Below are 6,014 nucleotides of genomic sequence, written 5' to 3' on the forward strand. Positions count from 1 at the left end.
TGGACCTAAGCCAGTCTCCGAGGCTAAGGAAACACTGGGGGGCTCCTTGGAGAGCAGAAGCATGCAGGAAGATGGTGGAAAACAAGACTGCAAAGTTCATGTAGTACTTCCATTTAACATGTCCTTAGGTACCAAAGAGTATCCAAAGGCATCATAATAAAAATGATTTATTTTCACTAAATGATACATCTCTCTCTTCAAACCAGTGAACAATATTATGTGTTACAAAACTTGAAACAATACTCTGTGATTAAGAATGAGCTTTAGGGACTCAGGAAAATGCCATATGCCATTATACACCTTTGACACTCAATCAGAGGCCACAAAAGATTGGAGGTAAAAAACTCTACACCTCTAGGTGCCAGAGCAGCCTAAGGAATAACTTACAGGACCAGGCTTGCCCTGGCTAAGCCGATCTGTTCTCTTATGTTCTGTAGACTAGTCAGAATCTTCTCCAGATGCTATAACCTGGGGTTTTGAGCACCAAGAGCAGCAGGCTAACTTCTCTTTCTGGCTGCTCTAATTATTAGTTGAGCGACTGTGGGCAACTTAACTACCCTGCACCTCAGTTTCATCATCTTGAAAATTAGGAGTGGTATCTAAAGAATGGTTTGAGTATTCAGTGAGGTCATAACATAAAAAATATTGAGAAAAGTGCCTGGCATGTAGTAAGCACTAAATAAATGTTAACCACTGGTGGTTGTAGTGAGATGGTGGTGGAGGTATTAGTGGTTGGAGAAGAGTCAACAGATGTTGGGGAAAAGGGGGAGGAAGCACCCTGGTGCATTCTGGAACAATTCAATCATATTCAGGCCCCCTTCCCACTCCCACCAAAAGCTTAGAATAGAACCAATCCAGACATTTCTTTCAGAGAGATCTTGTTTGCTGCAAATCCAATTGGCTAAAGGAGTAATACATTCAGAGAGTATTATCTGGCTCCAGTTCTGCCTGTGTTTAAAACCATCAGAGACATTTGTTCCATGCTTATGGAACATTATGGAAGAAGACCAAATGGTCTCTGGAGTTAGCCAGCATGTCTTGTACTGACAGGAGAGTGTCATAGCATCTGCCCCCATCCTTTGCTTCCTGGAATCCTTCCAGTTAGATATGCTATAAAGATCAGGAAAATGCAGGAGCCAGAGGGCATCAGTGATCCTGATTTGCCCATTAGATGTGACAACATAGCTGGCCTGCAGACAATTTGTGATTCATTGTCATTTGCCAAAGTTAATTTCAGCAATTGGATTTCTTAGTCCCAGAAAGGTCATCTCCGTTCTTTTTTGGGTTTTGTTTTGTTTTGTTTTGTTTCAGCTTTACTAAGGTATTATTGACAAATAAAAGGTCATTCCCGTTCTTAACTGCACAAGTTTCACTAAAGCTCTGTTTGAAGAGTTTTGCTTCAGTGCTTAAAGATTTGCAGGAGAAAATCACCAAAAACTTACTGAGTAAATAACTCATTTACACATGAGATTCTCTAATAATAACCACTCTGGAAATCTGTCTTGATTTGTGGGCACTTGAAAAAACACAGTCTCTTATGCTTTTAATTTTGCCATTGTAATGAAATGATGAAGAGATTTAGCCATATCAACCAACCAGTCATGTATTAGTGGAACATCTGTATACCTAATTCTGTCCTTACCGGGGACTTTAGCTTTGTGCTGCCCAATAGAAATACAATGCAAGACTCATATATAATATAGTTTTTTAGTACCAACATTTTAAAAAGTAAAAACAGTTTTTACTTTTGAGAGGTGAAAATTAATTTGGCGATACATTTTATTTAACCCAATTTATCTAAAATATCAGTTCAATGTGTAATTGATATAAAAGAAGTATTTATGTGATATTTTACTTTTTTTATACTGAGTCTTTAAAAATCCAGTGTGGGGGTGCCTGGGTGGCTCAGTTGGTTAAGCGACTGCCTTCGGCTCAGGTCATGATCCTGGAGTCCCGGGATCGAGTCCCGCATCGGGCTCCCTGCTCAGCAGGGAGTCTGCTTCTCCCTCTGAACCTCCCCCCTCTCATGCTCTCTCTGTCTCATTCTCTCTCTCAAAGAAATAAATGAAATCTTTAAAAAAAAATAAAAAATAAAAAATAAAATAAAAATCCAGTGTGATTTTTATACACCCACATCCCAATTCAGACTAGCCACATTTCAATTGCTCAATTACCACATATGGGTAGTATCTACCATTAGACAGCACAACTTTTGAATACAAAAATCTGTCTCTTGAAATAGGTTATGATTTAACTTGAAAAAATAGCAACCATTTATTGAACGTGTACTATATGCCAGACACTGTGCTAAGCACTTTACCATATAATCTCATTTAATCTTTAAAATACTTTGTGATGTGGTATTTTTGATCCTTATTTTACAGATGAGAAGACTACAGCTTTAAAGATCCCAAAATCCCATACCAATAAGGGACAGAGGCAGGATATGAACCCAGGTCTGTATGGCTATATATTATACACTCATTTAAGAACAGCTGGAGTATGTTAAGATCCAAATGCAGAATCTGACCCAACAGATTCAGTAGAATTTACTTAAATATTAAGCAAACAGATATTTTATATTTTAAAATACTTTACTTGAGGGATGCCTGGGTGGCTTAGTCAGTTAAGCGTCTGCCTTTGGCTCAGGTCATGATCCTAGGGTCCTGGGATCGAGTCCCACATAGGACTCTCTGTTCAGCGGGGAGCCTGCTTCTCCCTCTGCCTACCGCTCCCCCTGCTTGTGCTCTCTTTCTCTGATAAAAAATCCTTAAAAAAAAAAATACTTTACTTGAGTTAAAAAGACAGTGTATTGTAATTTTACCTTAGTGCATTACAGTTTTTCTTTTTTTTTTTTTTAATCAGTGACATTTATTAACATGCTTCAAGTGGCCAAAGCGTGCAGCCAGCACAATACCCAAAGCAATCAAAACATTCCTTTTTAAGACCAAGGAACTTTCTCTTGGTATGATCTACTTTAAAATACCAAAAAGATCAGTTTAGGAATAAACTCAGTAAGTTGTAATTTACTTTCATCCAAAATCACACATCCTCTACCTGAGGACAAAGTCACTGCTCTTGTAAAGATACTGGGGGTGGGGGTGGAGGGTTGCTCAAATGACCCTGTAATTTAAAGTTACAACCAGAGAAGAAATACTTCAAGCACAATGGAGACATTCCATTGAAGAGCCACATTCATTTTGGAATGTTTGCTTTGAAAACAACTCTTCTGGGGAATTCAAAAGGTACTGAACAAAGCAACACAGAGTAAATCTTGGGTTGTTTTGCAAAATAAAAATATACATTTGAGTAGACCAGATGGCAAAAACATACCCATTATAATCTGAACACTATATTTAAAACACTTAAATTCTGAAGGTCAGTATATTAACAGTTTTTAATCTATCTATATTTGTGATCCTAAAAAGACATTAAATACTCTTAAATCCCCAGTCCTCCAAAACACAGAGAGACCCAACAGGCGGGGCTAGTGGTCTATCGGTAGTCACACAGGACTAGACTAGATCTGAGTTTGCAACCTACACACAAGAGATCTTCAGGAACTCAGGCTAAAGGGAAGCACTTTATTCAAACGTGTGGCCTAAGAGAAGGGGGGAGAGTACCTTGTATTCTGAAACTATGTGGTCCATCTCTTGTTCCATCTCACAATCTAGACTATGATGCCTCCTCTTAAACTGCCATTTCATAACAAAACATACTGTTTAGAAGCCAAAAATTTGCTTCATTAGAGCTAAGAACAATTATAATTTAGCAGCAACAGAGAACACAACTCCTGATTTAACGATGGGAAAGAGGAGAGTGATAAAGTGTCTCAGTGGGGAAAGTGAAAGATTCCTAGTCTGCACGTAGAATATGATGAGCTTGATTCCTCAACCATCACTGTGTTTGGTAGTCAGGAAGAAAGTAAATGTAGCTTTGATGGGAACTGGAAACCCTGGCCTTGTGCACCTCCTGCCCGGCCTGCCAGCCGCCGAGCCTTGCACAACGCCGGCTCAGTGCTTCACTCCAGAGCGGAGGCGCCGTCAGGGCTGAACCAGAAGCACAGCCACAGTGTGTTTCTTCCTGGCTCAGAACACATTCATACGGAAACTCATGTCAGGGAAGAAACTAAGTGTTCTGGTTATGCCTACAGCCATTAGATGTACTAGCAATTTCTCCCTCGTTTTGTTCCAGATCTCTTGAGGCAGAAACTCGATCTCAGCAGCTAATTTCATCCTATTTTCTTTAGAAAAATTCTCCTAGTTGACTACACAAGGCAATGTGTGTGAACATTCACCCCTACCCTCCCCACATACATATACAGACATACGAGATACAAACACATACATACATACAAACATACATACATACATACATACAACACTCTAGGTTGTCAAGATGATGTATGCTGCAGAAATGCCTAAAAGGTTACTTCCTGCTTAAAAATAAAATTTGACTACTTATTTTCCAAGTATGGACTAGGCCCTAGCAAACTTTTATAAATATAGTTTGAGAAGACAGCAACAAAAGTTTTAAATAGAGGCTGTCTTGAGGGCTTTCCTAATGGATTTTGTTAACACGTACATTATTTAAAACAGGCATATCATTATGGATTATAAAAATAGAAATGTATATATTTGTTAATACATATTCACAGCTTATGCTGGAATGGCTCACAGGAGAAATCATGGTTCATGCAGAAAATAAACATTACTCAAGTAAATATAAACAAATAAAATTAGGTCCATTAAGGCTGAGAACTTGGTTATCAGCCCATTTGGTTTCTCTTTGTAGGGCAATCAAAAACATAGGTGACACCTAAACACACATACACATACAATGACATGAAATACATGGAAAGAATATAAATTAACCAATAAAGCAATGTGGAGTTAAGGTGCAAAAATACAATCTTCACCCACTTCTCTCTACTCCTGTGTTTTCAAGCATTGCAACATGTTCGATGCCATGGGTGGCAAGGCCAACCAGAACAGATCTGAGTGTTTATAAATTCTCTAAGTGTTGAAAGTTAAAGCAAAATCCTTTGGGATTTTGGTAGAAATTGCAGATTTACAGAGATGACTACTGAGCAGTAGGTTGTAAATGGAGCCAAGAAGTACAATCTTGCCCTTTCATCCTCCATAGGAATCAGAATATTGACTTCAATCAGTGACTCGTCATTTTATATAATCTTCTCCAGGAATTGCTATTAGCATCTGTCTTCCCAGCTTTTGTGTGCCTCCTTGAGTTCTGCTGAGATTTGCTCTGCTCTTCTCCAGTGAGTAGGGCCTTGATTTCAGAAGGGATTTTTCTCTGGTCCATTGCCATGCACCACTGCTTGTATGTACATTTCCAGTTCCTCTCTGAGGGCACATACGGCTCTTTCCCGACTGGATACCATCTCTTCCAAATACTGATATCTTAGTTTTTTCCTAGCTCGGCATTCTCTTGCACTCTGCCGGCTCCTCTCAAGTTTTGCCTTCAAGTCAATTTTGGCTGGCTTCCGACCACGTTTGCCAGGTTTCTTTACTTTGCCTCCAACCACCTTACTGTCATCCATCTCGGCGGACAGGCCAGCCTGGCCAGGCGCTCCCTCCCCCTGCCCTCCCCTGGCTCAGCCGGCCTGGCCCGGCCCGGCCCCTGCCCCGGGGGAAGAAGGCGATATGGTTCTGACTGTCTCCTCCTCTCGCCTAACAGTTCGCTTCCCTGATGCCACAGTCACGGGGACGAGGGACCAGTTCAGGAATGACAGAGCGGACCCTGGAGGCGGCCCAAAACGCCTCCTTTCGCCGCCGCCGCCTCCTCCTCCCCCTCCATGACAGTCTCGGGGTGTGTTTACAGACGCCCTGGAGAGCGGCCCGGACGGGAGGGTGGGCCATTACAGTTTTTCTTATTCATTTTACTGTTTAAAGTATAAAGAGACTTTTTCTCTGGACATGATGAATACCTTCTGCTAGTTTACAGATGGGCTAGTGTCTGTATGTGTCCTGTAATGTTTGTTTATTCATTCATTT

The 6,014-nt window shown here is 40.5% G+C and overlaps 1 pseudogene; it reads right to left on the reverse strand.

The window, feature by feature from the left end:
• Positions 1-4,244: 4,244 nt before the first annotated feature.
• Positions 4,245-5,569, reverse strand: LOC118001207 (annotated as a pseudogene).
• Positions 5,570-6,014: the final 445 nt, after the last annotated feature.

This window comes from Mirounga leonina, unplaced genomic scaffold, assembly GCF_011800145.1.
Source record: "Mirounga leonina isolate KUSES-001 unplaced genomic scaffold, KU_Mleo_1.0 Mir_53, whole genome shotgun sequence".
Classification (NCBI taxonomy): domain Eukaryota; kingdom Metazoa; phylum Chordata; class Mammalia; order Carnivora; family Phocidae; genus Mirounga; species Mirounga leonina.